The sequence below is a fragment of the Artemia sp. Qi Xiang Cuo genome, chromosome 11 (genome assembly GCF_049724085.1).
Source record: "Artemia sp. Qi Xiang Cuo chromosome 11, ASM4972408v1, whole genome shotgun sequence".
NCBI lineage: Eukaryota > Metazoa > Arthropoda > Branchiopoda > Anostraca > Artemiidae > Artemia > Artemia sp. Qi Xiang Cuo.
Genome location: NC_142804.1, coordinates 38,638,959 through 38,655,204, shown reverse-complemented (window position 1 = coordinate 38,655,204; position 16,246 = coordinate 38,638,959).

The window sequence follows — 16,246 nt, the reverse complement described above, 5'->3', positions numbered from 1 at the left end:
GTTCAACACCCCCCTTAACTATCCCTGAAAGTAGCCACAAGTAGATGGGGTATGACTGCAGAGTCACAGTTGCAAGTTGTCGCAGTCGGAGGCAGTCATAGTCACAGTCGCAACCAGTTGCATTTGCAGCCGCAGTAATAATAGTAGTAGTAGCGGCCCTGAAAGTTTCAAGTTAATATCCTAAGCCGTTCCTAAGGTATTACAGATACGCCTTTTCGATAACTTCGATGCAGATAGCTTCTTTTGATTTAGCTCGATATACCCCTCTATATTTCCCCAAATTTCACCTTAATAGCCTAAGCCTTTTTAGACGCACCCAGAATCAGCCATTCCCCCCTTTCGCAATGATAAATCCCGCATGTAAAAAATTGACAAATTGCATAATTTACATTCTTCTCCCTGGGGGCTGTGGGGGCATGGCATCACCAGAAACATAGCTATTAGTTGTTGTGATTATTTTGAATAAAAGAGTCTTCCAATATCTCTATCAGTGTTAAGGGGGCACCTAAAAGCGCAAGAGGGGGGAGAGCTGGTTGCCTTCCCTTCCTTTTTCAACATCCCTCTCAACATGCCTTTAAAGTTTCAACTTAAAGTTATTAAGCTGTTCCTTAGATATTGCTGTTGTGTCCTTTGACCACTCTCCTGCGCATAGTGTTTTAATTTTTTTTTTTTACATCCCCATCAACGTTTATTAAAAGTTTAACCTTAATATTATTGGCCTATTTGGTGACTCAGGATCAAACATGCCCCTTTTCCCCAATAAACAACCTTGCATATAAACAATTAGCAACTGATATAACTAACAACACTTGCCCCAGGGGCTGCCTGGGTTGCGTCATTCCCAGAGGCATAGTTATTTGAATTTGACTATTTTAGACAAGATGGTTATCCCAAATATTTGATCAGATATTTTTGGAAGGAGGGCAGCTAAAACTGGAATGGGGGGGCGGGGCGGGGACTGATTGCCCTCCTACCACTTTTTAACAAACATCCTCCCCAACATGCCCTGAAATTTTATACTTAATACCCTAAGCCGTTCTTGATATATTGCATATACACCTTTTTAATAAACTGGATGCGCATAGTATCTTTAGATTTAGTTTAACATGCCCTTCAACATTCCCCGAAGTTTCACTTTAATACCCTTGGTCTTCCCGAACACACCCGGAATAAAATATTCCCCCTTTTCCTAAAGATAAATTTAAAATGTAAAATATGCAAATAAAATAATTAAAAATCCTTGCACTGGGGCTTGTGGGGGGGCATTGAATCCCGAGAGGCATAGTTACTAGACCTTATGACGGTCTGAAGCAAAATTGCTTTTTCAAAATTATGATCAGTGACGAGGGAAGAGGGCATAAAAAGAGGCTAGGGAGCTGGTTGCCCTCCAATACCTCTTCAACTTCCTCCCTGGAGGACGAACAAATAGACGTTCAAATGGGGATAAGTCCATTTATTAGACAGTGAAAACAGATACGAGAGTCTGGATATTTCAACCACATATGCAGCTATATACAGCCACATATAAAACTAATATATTTATACAAAACAAAATAATTACTTCAGGTTCATTTACTAGATTTGACTGAGAGAGTTCAATAATAGTCTGGAAATATCCAGACTTTTGTATCTGTTTTCACTGTCTAATAATTTTACTTATCCCCATTTGAACGTTTGAACGTTTGTTCGTCATAGAAAGACAGTGTGGTCTTGGAAAAAAATGCCTAATTTAAGGTATCAAACAGTTCGTGGTAACGAACTGTAAGTAAGGAGCGACCCGGCTCAATGGTAACCGAAACTCTAGAAAACGGTATTTTGATACAAATAGATGCATCAAAAAAATTAGATTTTAATGCTGATTTCAAATATATAATTTTTATCAAATTTAATCCTACCCATCAAAATTTACGCGCCTGAGAAAATTTGGCTGATTTTCGAAAAAAGGGGGAAAGACCCCCTAAAAGTTATAGAACCTTAATGAAAATCACACCATCATATTCAGCGTATCAGAGAACACTACTGTAGAGGTTTCAAGCTCCTATCTACAAAAATGTGGAATTTTGCATTTTTTGCCAGAAGAAAGATCACGGGTGCGTGTTTATTTGTTTGTTTTTTTTTTTTTTTTTTCTTTTTCCCAGGGGTGATCGTATCAACCCAGTGGTCCTAGAATATCGTGAAAGGGCTCATTGGAATGGAAATTAAAAGTTCTAGTGCCCTTTTTAAGTGACCAAAAATGGAGGGCAACTAGGCCCCCTCCCACCCTCATTTTTTTCCCAAAGTCACCCGATCAAAATTTTGAGATAGCCATTTTGTTCAGCATGTTCAAAAGTATTATAGGTATGTCTTTTAGGATGACTTAATTCCCCAAAGTTCCCAGGGGGAGGGCTGAAAGTTATGAACTTTACCCATTGTTTACATATAGCAGCCTATTGGTTATTGGGAAGTATAGATACGTTTTCAGGGGAGATTTTTCCTAGTAGTGGGGGGTCAGGGTTTATGTGGGAGGATCTTTCCACGGAGGAAGTTTTCACTGGGGGAAGGGAAACTGCTATGAAGGGGACGCCGGACTTCCCAGCATTATTTAAAAAAAGATCAGAAATTAAATATAAAAAAACAAGTTTTTCAGCTGCAACAGCAGCAACTTCAAAACTTTAAACGAACAGAAAATATTACATATATGATTGGGTTCACCCCCTAGTCAATACCTCGCTCTTTAAGCCAAAATTTTTTTAGTACTTTCATAAGAGCTATTTATTCTAAGTAACGGCCTTTTTGATTAAGCGGTCATTTTTAAAGAATCTGAACAAAATTCGAACTTTAGCTTAAAGAGCAAGGTATTGAATAGGGGGAAAACCCCCTAATATACGTATTAAAAATATATGAATATAGAAGTTCGTTACGTAAGTTAATTCGTAAGTTACTTATATTTATTACTAATAAAAACATTCGTAAATAAAATTAAACAAGTTTCGAGAAAGCCATTTAACCACATAAAAGTAAAATTAATCTGCAAATTTTGTTTTAATTATTCATGCACGGTGAGCCAAAATCAAAACCTGTATTAATTCAAAAACGTTCACAAATTAAATAATAAAAAAACAAGTTTTTTTTAACTGAAAGTAAGGAACGACATTAAAACTTAAAACGAACAGAAATTATTCCTTATATGAAAGGGGCTGTCCCCTCTTCAACGCCTCGCTCTTTACGCTAAAGTTTGACTTTCTCACAACTCAATTTTTTTTAAACAATAAACTTTTGTTTTAATTGCAATTTTTTTTAATTAACTTTAACGAAAATCACACCATCAGATTCAGCTTATCAAAGAACACTATTAAAGAAGTTTCAAACTCCTATCTGCAAAAATGTGGAATTTTGCATTTTTTGCTCGAAGAAAGATCACGATGCGTGTTTTTTTTTCAGGGGTGATCGTTTCGACCCAGTGGTCATAGAAAATTGTGTGAGGGCTCATTCGAACGGAAATTAAAAGTTCTAGTGCCATTTTTAAGTGACCAAAAAACTGGAGGGTGGCTAAACCCCCCCCCCACGCTCATTTTTTACCAAAGTCACTTCATTGAAATTTTTAGATAGGCATTTGTTTCAGCCTACACGAAAAATATAAAAACTATGTCTCTAAGGATGACTTAACCTCCCACAGTCCCAAGTGGAAGGGCTGCAAGTTTCGAACTTTGCCTATTGTTTACACATAGTATAGGTTATTGGGAAGTATACAGACTTTTTCCCGGGGGATTTTTTCTGGTAGGGGGGCTGGGGGAGGGGTTTACATGGGAGGATCTTTCCATAGAGGAATTTTTCATGGGGAAGGGAATTTTCCATGAAGGGGGTGCCGGATTTCCCAGCATTATTTAAAAAACGATCAGAAATTAAATTAAAAAAAAAAATGTTTCTTCAACTGAAAGTAAAGAAGAACATGAAAAGCTTTACTAACATAAATTACTGTATATATTAGGGGGTTCGCCCTGTCGTCATTACCTCGCTCTTTACGCTAAAGTTTTTCTTAGTACTTTCAAAAGAGCTATTTATTCTAATTAAACGGCCTTTGTGATTTTAGCGTAAAGAGACCAGGGGGCGAACCCCCTCATATACGTATATACAACCGAACAGAAATGATTCCGTATATGAAGGGTTGTCTCTTCTTTAATACCTTGCTATTTATGTCATATTTCTACTGTTTGTTCGATTTTTCAAGAGCGGCTACAGAAACATAAGGGCCGTATAATTAAAATAGGAAGCCCTATTAAAAGTCCTAACAGCTATAGCTTAGACCATTCGACATCAGATCGAGAGATCACTGGTTCAAACATGTCCACTGATATTAGTCAGAAAAAAGTGAACAGCTGTGACATTTTAACAGAAACTAACATTTTTGTTAACATAAAATAACATTTTTTTTAGCACAAAATAACTAAAAAAAATAATCAAATAGTTATACCAAACAGTTCGTGGTAACGAACTGTAAGTAAGGAGCAACCCGGCTCAATGGTAACAGAAACTCTAGAAAACGGTATTTTGATACAAATAGATACATCAAAAGAATAAGATTTTAATGCTGATTTTAAATATATAAGTTTCGTCAAATTTAATCTTACTTATCAAAAGTTACGTACTTGAGAAAATTTGACTGATTTTCGAAAATAGGGGAAAAGACCCCCTAAAAGTTACAGAAGCTTAATGAAAATCACACCATCATATTCCGTGTATCAGAGAACCCTACTGTAGAGGTTTCAAGCTCCCATCTACAAAAATGTTGAATTTTGCATTTTTTGCCAGAAGAAAGATCACGGGTGCGTGTTTATTTGTTTGTTTGTTTGTTTTTTTTTCCCCAGGGGTAATCGTATCGACCCAGTTGTCCTAGAATATCGTGGGAGGGCTCATTGGAATGGAAATTAAAAAGTTCTAGTGCCCTTTTGAAGTGACCCAAAAAAATGGAGGGCAACTAGGCCCCCTCCAACGCTCATTTTTTTCCCAAAGTAACCCGATCAAAATTTTGAGATAGCCATTTTGTTCAACATGTTCGAAAATATTATAAGTATGTCTTTTAGGATGACTTAATCCCCCGAAGTTCCTGGGGGGAGGGGCCGAAAGTTATGAACTTTACTTAATGTTAACTTAAAGAATTGGAACAAAATTCGAACTTTTGCTTAAAGAGCAAGGTATTGACTAGGGGGCGAACCCCCTAATTAATGTATTAAAAATATATGAATATAGAAGTTCGTTACGTAAGTTAATTCGTAAGTTACGTATATTTATTACTAATAAAAACGTTCGTAATTAAAATTAAACAAGTTTCGAGAAAGCCATTAAACCAAAAAAAGGTAAAAGTAATCTGCAAATTTTGTTTTAATTATTCATGTACGGTGAGCCAAAATCAAAACCTGTATTAATTCAAAAACGTTCACAAATTAAATAAAAAAAACAAGATTTTTTAACTGAAAGTAAGAAGCGACGTAAAAACTTAAAATGAACTGAAATTATTCCGTATATGAAAGAGGCTGTCCCCTCATCAACGCCTCGCTCTTTACGCTCAAGTTTGCCTTTCTCACAACTCAATTTTTTTAAAAAATAAAAAACTTTAGCGTAAAGAGCGAGGCGTTGAGGAGGGGACAGTCCCTTTCATATACGGAATAATTTCTGTTCGTTTTAAGTTTTAATGTCGCTCCTTACTTTCAGTTTAAAAAACTTGTTTTTTTATTATTTAATTATGTCAAAAATGCGTAGTATATATGGGGAGATGTGACCAATCCAATCAAGTATATAAATATAAATTCAACAACCTTTCTTTTGCAATTAGAAGACGAAGAAGAATTTGCCACTTTCAATAGAAATTCAACTTACATTTAGGCAATATTAAAGAAGAAAATTTACAACTCAAGACTGGATGAGCCTAGTTTTCGAACTCTCTTGGACAAATCTAGTGAATGAATCGGAACTTATTGTTTTGTTCTATATAAATATTGGTTTTAATTTCAATGCTTTAGTATATCTGTTGGTGATGATTGCTGTAGCTGTATATGTGGTCAAAATATCCAGACTTTTGTATCTGTTTTCACTGTCTGATAAAAGGACTTATCCCCATTTGAATGTTTATTTGTTCGTCATAGAAAGGCAGTGTGGTCTTGAGAGAAAAAAAGGAAAAAAAAATGCCTTATTTAAGGCATTACGTCGAAAATCTTCCCTGGAGGAATAGCTATTAGACCTTTTGACTAGTTTGAACAAATTTATAATTTCAAAATTTTTATCAGTATTTTGCAGAGCTGGCGCCTAGAGAGGGCAAGGATAACGAGGGGCTCATTGTCCTTCAATTTCTCCTCAACATACCTTGAAAGTTTCAGCTTAATACCCTCAGCCGTTCCATAGATATTACTGATATTCCCTTTTCACAACCAACAAGCAAATAGTGTGTTTTGATTCTGTTTGGCACCCTTCTGAACATTTCCTTAATGTTTCACCTTAATAACCTAGGTCTTTTTGGAAAGGCAGGATGAAACGTACACTCTTTTCCAATAAAAAAAAACCTTATATGGTAACAATGGGCAACTTGCATAGCTTACAGCCCTTGTCCCAGAAGCGGGGAGGTGTCAACCCCAGGGGCATGGTTGTTTACCTTTGGACTATTTTGAACAAAATGGTTATCCAAAAATTTCAATCAGATACATTTTGGGAAACAGGGGCTTGGGGGGATGTTTGCCCTCCGATTTCTTTTTACTCTTAAAAAGTGCACTAGAACTTTCAATTGCCAATCAAATAATCCCTCTTCAAATTTGATACGAACACCCCCCTTCCATAAAAACCATATATGTTAACAACAGGTAACTTGCATAACATACAGCTTTTGCCCCGGGTGCTGTGTTTTTGTCAGTCCCGGAGGCATAGCTATTTGACCTTCGGACTATTTTGAATAAAATGGCTGTCTCAAGTTTTTCACCAGATGCATTTGGGGGAAAAACATGGGGGGGATAGTTGCCCTTTGATTTGCTTTTCAACTCTTAAAAAGGGCACCAGGGCACCTGAAGTATATACTACCACCCCTTCCATATGAAGTGCCTCAGGGAAAAATCTGACAATACGTTCAAGCCTTATGACTCTGTATTATAGGCAGCGCTATACTGCTGTCTACGATGAGCTCAAAGTGCGTTTATTTAAACAAACAAGTAGTAACAAAAAAAAGATATAACTAAATAAGATTCTTAAAATAAAATGATCGACCAATATTCGTTTTTATCTAAGGCAATGAAAGGGGGGATAGGGTTAGGGGGTCAGGATGTCTTCAGCCTTATAAAAGGCAAAAATTATGCATCTTTTCAATCAATTTATTTCAATATTATTCTCCCGACCAATCCATTCAAAGTTCTATAATAAAACTTTTATTATACACGTTTTGTCTTGAACATAAATAGCGTAGATGACGTTCTGGCCCTTAAGAACTTAGGGAGTGTTGGCCCTACTCCCGTTTGTAGTAATTTCTGTTCCTTTTAAGTTTTTCTTGATTATTCATTGTAATTTCTGTTTGTTTTAGGTGTCATTCGTTCATTGATAGTGTTTTCTGTTAGTTTGAAGCTTCAATTCTTATTTGACTTTATCTCTATTCGTCTTTGTTTATTTTCTTTGGAAAACTTCTTATTTAGAAAAAAAATGTTTTTTTATCAACCCCTCTGAAGAACTATGATTTTAATTTCAATAGATAAATTCATAAGATATTGAATAGACAATATCCTACAAATTTATCTGTGGCCAAAATTAGAGATACTGCATTGCAATCAAATTTTAGTAAGGGGAGATTTTAATCCGGTTGGGTGAGATTTCTGCAAGGGGATTTCAAAGTGAAGAAGTCAGATTAGGTCGATGAGAAATTGTGTACTTTCTAGGACACGTGATTGATTTCAACGACCCCCATAAAGCCATTCAAAATAACAACTACTCACCGGATCATTGGCCCGAGTTCATCGGGGTTAGCTTATTTGTCGCAATTCTTTGAAGCCTCGTTGCTTATAAACTTTCCCCTTTTCCCCCTACTTTCGATACCCCTGATTAAGGGCCGAAAAACATAATTCTCTTTGATCAGCTTAAATTGTTCAGGGACCGTTCCCAGGGGTGAGAGGATATCGAGTTTTATGGATAACGTCAGAAGGCACCAGGAGGGAAGAATTGAAAATTGGCCAAAAAAATTTTGTCCCTGCATGTTTCAAAACTTAAATCTGTAATTCCCTGAGCCAATAGAAGCTGAATATACAAAAAAATAGGTTTGGAGATTAGGTGCCCATAGAGAGGGTTTATTACAATACCTTGTAATTGATTCTGCAAAGATATATATATATATATATATATATATATATATATATATATATATATATATATATATATATCCATGAAGATTGAAGATTTCCATGCATGGATAAGTTTGCATTAAATTGCGTAAAAAGCAAAAAACTGATAATTGCAAAAATATTTGTTTATTTTTTGACAAGGGATTGCCACAATTCAAAGGCCTTGAAAAAGAGTACTAAAAGTTTGATGCTTATTAGAAGTATGAAACTAAGAGAGGAAAGAAAATAATAAATGAAAATTAAAATAAAAAAAGTGAGAAAACGAGGATTTTGTCAGCCAGTGGCAAAACATGAAGACAAAGAAAACAAGCAAATATTTCGACAAGAACCTCCACCAAGTTGTCCTCAGTGCTAAACAAAAAAGACAAAAAAACACACAACAAAAATCTAACCTTTTGGAATTTACTCGACAAGATGCGAGCAGATGGAGAAGGAAGGGACGTAGGAAGAAGAAGGGGGCTCAGCCCAGTCACACAAACCCTAACTTTTCTGAATTTCTGGGTACTTCTTACTCAGATTATAAAATAGTCTTATTTTCTGTTAATACCTCCCCCCATCTTAAACAATCGCGTGTAGATGTTGTCTGATAAAACGGTACAAAAAACTCTAAGAACAAGTTACCTGCGATCTAAAACAATTGACACTGACAGTGTCTGTTCACATCTTGTCGAGTAAACTCCGATTTTTGTTGTGTTTTTTTTTTGTTTGTTTTTTCTTTTTTGTTTAGCACTGATGAAGACTTGGCGGAGGTCCTTGTCGAAATATTTGCTTGTTCTTTGTTTTCATGTTTTGCCGCTGGCTGACAAAATCCTCGTTTTCTCACCCTTTTTTGATTTCATTTTTATTTATTATTTCCTTTCCTCTCTTAGCTTCATATGTCACGTATAGCCAGTGTGGTCTTGGAATGTATTTAGCTTATTAGAAATCGTCGTTAGAAGTCGGACATATACGTATACACAATGTCTTTTTAAGACACGAATAAAAGGTTGAAAAAACTTTTAAGCTTAGTTCAGAATCGCTAAAGTTATTATATAAACTGCAAAAATATTCATGGTGCCTGAGCAATAATTTTTATGTTTTAATTCAAACATGAAAATACCTGAAAATCTATGAATTAGTTTTTTTTTTCGTTAGATAAAATCAACTCGCTACGTGGAACGCAGCCAGTGAACACAACCAGTTGTACAATGTAAGTAGGAAGGCCCAAAAAGCGAAAAATTGAAATTATTACAAATGATGATTCTTTGGAAGCACTTGAATTATCAAACGTGTTAGGACCGAGAGAACGGCCCGAACATATTAAATTTTGCTAAATTGTCTTAAATAATGAAAATCAAAAATGAAGAAGAAAGACAAATGCGGTTAGAAGATATGCAACAGCGAGTATCAAAACGTGTCAAAAATGAATTGAAGAGCAAAGACATGGGCGGTTAGAAGATATGCGAAAACGGGAATCAGAGCGTCCGAAAAGCGGTACGACCACTCCTGGTGCGAAAATGAAGTAATTTATGCTCTTGAAATGTGCTCATAAATATGTGCACATATATTAATTTTTTGCCCAAATTAAGATTCTAAACGAATTTTGCATAATCATCACTTTATTCTTTAGTTTTAAGTCATGAGGTCTTAAATCAGCAATTTCAATTAAAGACAGAAATTTTGGCGTGAATTCAATTCCTTCTTCAAGTTAATCCTTCAGAGAGTCATACATTTTATATGATTTTTAGTCTCCTAAGATTCGTTTTGATTTCTACTGTTACTTCTTTTTTAAGTACAGACTTCATCTATGATTCGGTGTAATCATCGCTGTCACTTGTTTTCCAACCGTAGATTTCGCTGTTCATTTTCGTTCGTCATTATTTCAGATTTTTTTTTTTACATGCCTTTTGCCTTAGCAATTTAGATTCATGCATGCATAATTTATCAAAAGGTCATAGATTCCAAAAAAAATACATTACTGCGATATATATATATATGTGGTATATCGCTGTTCAAAATTTTTGTTTGCAACTCAATGTTATTATCGCTGTCGCTTGTTCTGTGCCTTTTGCCTTCAGCTGTTGTGATTCTCACTTTCGCTTGTTTTATAATCATATTTATCTGTGCTTAATTTTCATTAAACAACCTTTTCAACATTGTTTCCATGCCCTTTGCTTAGCTTTTTGGATACGTCTTGTCACATTTGATGGTATGGGCTGTTGGACAAACATTTTTTCTTGATGTTCAAACGATGCATCATTTTCAACCGTTGTCAGATAAATCATTTAATGCCGTTTGTATTTTGTTTAAGCAATTGGACCTTAAAACAGAAGTAGCGCCTTTTTAAAATTACAACTTCGTTTTCTTAGTGTTTCGGTTACTGTTGGTCCTATCTCTACGTCTTTTGGGGCTGGATGTGGTTTTACCAGCTTCTGCTTCAAACTTGCCTATATAATTAAATCCTTTGTCAACATCCATACCAACGTCCTTAGCTATTGCTATTCCTCCGCTAACAGTTATGATATGATGTACGATAGCATTTGATGCTGTATCAGGTTCTTTGTTAGAGTTCTTATAAACTTTACTGCTTTTTCTTCCATAACGGCGAACATTTGTTTTTTTAAAAGAGGTTGACGCAGTATCAGGTTCTTCGTTAACGTCCGTATAAACTCCAATATCTTTATTTATAGCTAGTTCATCACTTGGAGCTTTAATAAAATGTTGAACATCTTTACTTGCTGCTTTTTCTTCGATTGGATCTTTAACTTTTTAAGTTAAAATTTAGTAAAAATTTAAGTCCTATTTCCCCCTCCCGACATTCTAGAAGCTCTAACTCCACTCTCAAAGTCATTCCTGATATATTGTTGATACGCTATTTACATAGCCTGGGTAGATGTAATGTCTTCCGAATTGCCTTTCTACTTAAACGTAATTTGATTTCAGGTTAGATAGGGATCATAGTGAAAAGAAAACTGGGCAAACTTACTTACTGGGTAAAACGACCTACTAGCATGCAACTTACTAGATAAAACGAGCATAAGAGAAAATAAATAAAAAAGGCTGTATGGATTGTATGGGGGTTGTATGGGCTTCAAATCTCAATAATCCAAAGGTTATAAGCTTAAAGCTTTCAGGGTAAGTAGACTGGACCAAGGGCACCTAACTAAGAACAAGATATTTTGTAAGAAAAATGTGGTTGTATTATTAAGAAGAGCTTTTTTTTGCTCTTTCATTTGAACATTGCAGGGTATATGGAAAAGTCCAGAAAAACCTCAATGAAAACCATAAATTTTGGAAACAAATCTGGTTGGGTTGATTTTTGACGTCTCATTCTTTCATTTTGCCTAAAACAAAAGAAAAAAACAAAACAAAAACAAAGATTGAGTAAAAAAACAGGTACTGATTTTAAAAAAGTTTTCCAAAGAAAAATACAAGGCCATATTAACCCAAAAAGAAATAAAGTCTTATAATAGCTCCCTCAAACCTTATAAAGGCCAAAGCTTCATTCACGGTTTACTGAAAACGATTTGTATTTAAAACATTGTTTTTTTTATGTGTCCCAGCATCAAGGATAACAATATCAACAATAAACTGAAATCACAATGCTAATCAAATTGTAAAAATTAAAGCTACCAAAAAAAGAGGGATACCCTCTAAAACCCTCTAAAAGTCTGATTGTTATTTCAGTTTTACTGAAAATTATCTATATTTCAAATGGTGTGGTTTTTATTTTTCAAAACACCAAAATTGTGAAAATTGTGATGATAATCAAAATTACTGGAAAGAAAAGGATTCTCTTTAGCATAACTAAGATTTGTGGCTTTCAATTTAATTTTACTACTTTATAAGACATTGTTTTTGTCAAAATTTCTCTTTTGGTTATATTTCATTGAAACATTTTGAAAATTTGTACCTTTGATTCTATTTCATTGAAATATTGAAACAGAAAAATTGTACCTAAATAAAATTTTCAAAGTAAACATAAGCAGTTTAAAAAAAGATCTGTTTAACCCGTTGAATCAATATTTTGATTTGAGGAACTAGTAAATGATTTGCCAATTGATTTTCTATGCACCTGAAACGAGTGTTTTTAAAAGGAAAACAACATACGGGTTAAGTTTTGCTTGTCTCTTGGCTCTCCGGATAGATTTCAAACAGTTCGTGGTAACGAACTGTAAGTAAGGAGCGACCCGGCTCAATGGTAACCGAAACTCTAGAAAAGGGCATTTTGATACAAATAGATACATCAAAAGAATCACATTTTAATGCTGATTTCAAATATATAAGTTTCATCAAGTTTAGTCCTACCCGTCAAAAGTTAGGCGCTTGAGAAGATTTGGCAGATTTTCGAGAAAAGGAGGAAATACCCACTAAAAATTATAGAACATTAATAAAAATCACACCATCATATTCAGCGAATCAGAGAACACTACTTTACAGTTTTCAAGCTCCTATCTACAAAAATGTGGAATTTTGCATTTTTTGCCAGAAGAAAGATCACGGGTGCGTGTTTGTTTGTTTTTGTTTTTTTTTGTTTTTTTTTTCCCCAGGGGTAATCGTAACGAACAAGTTGTGTGAGAATATCGTTGAAGGGCTCATTAGAATGACAATTGTAAGTTTTAGTGCCCTTTTTTAAGCGACCAAAAAAAATAGAGTGCAACTAGGCCCCCTCCAACTCTCATTTTTTTCCCAAAGTCACCTGATCAAAATTTTGAGATAGCCATTTTGTTCAGCATGTTCGAAAATATAATAAGTATGTCTTTTAGGATGACTTAATCCCCCTAAGTTCCCGGGGGAGGGCTGAAAGTTATGAACTTTACCCAATGTTAACATATAGTATTGGTTATTTGGAAGTATACAGACGTTTTCAGGGGAGATTTTTCCTGGTAGTGGGGGGGGGGCCGGGGGTTATATGGGAGAATCTTTCCATGAAGGAAGTTTTCATGGGGGAAGGGACATTGCTATGAAGGGGACGCCGGACTTCCCAGCGTTATTTAAAAAAAGATCATAAATTTAATATAAAAAAACAAGTATTTCAACTGCAACAGCAGCAACATCGAAACTTTAAACGAACAGAAAATATTACATATATAATTGGGTTCACCCCGTAGGCAATGCCTCGCTCTTTAAGCCAAAGATTTTGTAGTACTTTCATAAGAGCTATTTATTCTAATTAACGGCCTTTGTGATTAAGCAGTCATATCTAATGAATTGGAACAAAATTTGAACTTTCACTTAAAGAGCAAGGTATTGACTAGGGGGCGAACCCCCTAATAAACGTATTAAAAATATATGAATATAGAAGTTCGTTACGTAAGTTAATTCGTAAGTTACGTATATTTATTACTAATAAAAGCGTTCGTAAATAAAATTAAACAAGTTTCGAGAAAGCCATTTAACTAAATAAAAGTAAATTAATATGAACATTTTGTTTTTGCATTTAAAACCTGCATTTATTCAAAAACGTTCAAAAATTAAATAAAAAAAACAAGTTTTTTAAACTGAAAGTAAGGAGCGACATTAAAACTTAAAACGAACAGAAATTATTCTGTATATGAAAGAGACTGTCCCCTCCTCAACGCCTCGCTCTTTACGCTAAAGTTTGACTCTGTCTCACAACTTTATTTTTTAAAATAATAAAAAACTTTAGCGTAAAGAGCGAGGCGTTGAGGAGGGGACAGTCTCTTTCATATACAGAATAATTTCTGTTCGTTTTAAGTTTTAATGTCGCTCCTTACTTTCAGTTTAAAAAACTTGTTTTTTTTATTTAATATGGATAAAGCTTTATCTTGGCTCATCGGTCCCATCGAAATGTTCAGTTGGATCTATTTCTTGGCCAAATGGACACCAATTTTTCTATTGGAAAATGGAAAGGGTGTGCAAGAGGACCTGGAAATTGCCCAATAGTTTGAAAAAAAAATTGTTTCCGCTGAAAATGGGAATCAAAAAACTTTTTTCCTGTCCGACTTTCATGTACAATATACAAGTTGATATACAATGTCACTCCAATGTACATTCACAAAAGAAGCTGAGCACATGAGTCCCGAATTTTTCCCATAACCTTTGTACGTCTGGATCCCCTTGGCTCAATATTCTTAGGAATATAAGTTTCAAAACGATCGAAAAAAACATAGGCCCATTTTCAATGGTTCCGTGCCCTTAACCTGAACAAATTCTTTATTTACGGATTCTTCGCCCAGGAGCTTCCTTGGTGTAAGTCTCAACCGTTCGTTAAAAACAAAGAAAATTCTGTCTCATTTTCGGGCATTGTTTCCGGGCAATGCCATACTGTTTTCATTTGTCGTGCATTTCGGTTCCTTTGCCCCATAGATTTAAATATCCAATTTCAAGGCGTTCGGAGAAAAGTTGGTACCTTTTTCGAGGGGACCCTAAGGAAAAAAATTGATTAGGCTTCGGCCCCTCCTACAAAATGGGTCTGTAAGTAAGCCAAAAACAAGCTTTTTCACGATCGGTTAGAACTTATATCCGTAATTCCCTGAGTCAGAAGGCCTCAAACTACAAAAGTCTTGAAAAACACAGTTGGTCCTCCCAAAATGGGACAAAAGTACTATTTTCCAATCGACCTGGAGTCGATTTTTTTCAATCAGCCCAGTTCAAATAAAGCTACTAGACTACATAAATTCCATGTCTCCGGTCGTCTCGAAAATCATATTCATAAGTCTCTATGCTCTCCACTGAAAAAAAAACACGGAAATCAATTTTGGTTCTATCGATTGATAGCGTATTTAAATGGGCCTAAAATAGGTTTTAAGCTTACAAGGCATCTAAACAGATCCATGTAAATCTCGACGAAGACAGAAAACCTTAAAAAATGTTTTGTGTCGATCTGTGCCGCCTCAGGCTTGTCCAAAAAGTATGTCAACTGCGATTGCCTTAAAATTACGGGGCATCTAGTCTGTACCAAAGGAGGTCCCCTTGGTTCACTTAATGCATGTCAAAATAAATGTAACTAAGGGCGAAAGAAGCCAAAATAAATGTAAGGAATGCACTAAATTGTGACGGGAGAACATCCAAAAAAGAGATTGGGTTGAAACTTAAATGGCATGGAGACAAGAACAAGGTGAGATCAATGAAGACCAAAAATATGAACAAAATATTAGCTGTGACGATTCATAGAGGTTCACGATTCATAGAGATATAGGCCTACTGTTTGCTTGGTGATTTTTAACAAGGTTTCTTTAAGTGTTTTAGATATAAAAAGTGTAGTCTTTAAAATTTGCCCCATTGAATAATATTCAGCTCTTCTATTCCTTTAAAGAACTATGAATGGCGTCTTTGACTTGTCCATAATATGTGTCTTAAATTTTGCTGTTCACAAGCTAAATGAAAAAAATCTGTTTTTATCATTTTCTTTTTTTTTAGTTTTTCGAATTAATTTTAAATTATATATTGAATTTCGATATAACAAGGGTAAAAACTAGGCGATTCAACTACTTTTGAAACCCCTTTATAATCTCAAGTAATCTCAAACAAAAAGAAAAGAAGAATTCGGGTGTGAATCCACATATCTTTCAGATCCTTGACCTTTAATTATTTCACTGAAGAATATGTTTCCCTTAAACATGATCAATTTATTCTATCTAATGTTAGAAGGCTTGCAACATTTTCTTCCCAACAGCTCAGGTTGTGAAAAAATAAATAAGAAACGTTTTGAAATAGGACCCAATTGTGTCGGCGATAATGCTTATTATCGCAGATGGTTGAAGAACTAAGGCCATTAGCCGCAATTGGCTACATTTTTTTTTTGGGGGGGGGGGGTCTTAAGAGGACTTCCCCATAGAAAAATAATAGAAGGCATTTTATCCCTAAATATTCCAAACTTTTCTGATCTTCCAGACCAACACAGTCTTAATACCCCCACCCTAAGAGTCAAATAAGTTCAGAAATATATCCTATGTTTTCTT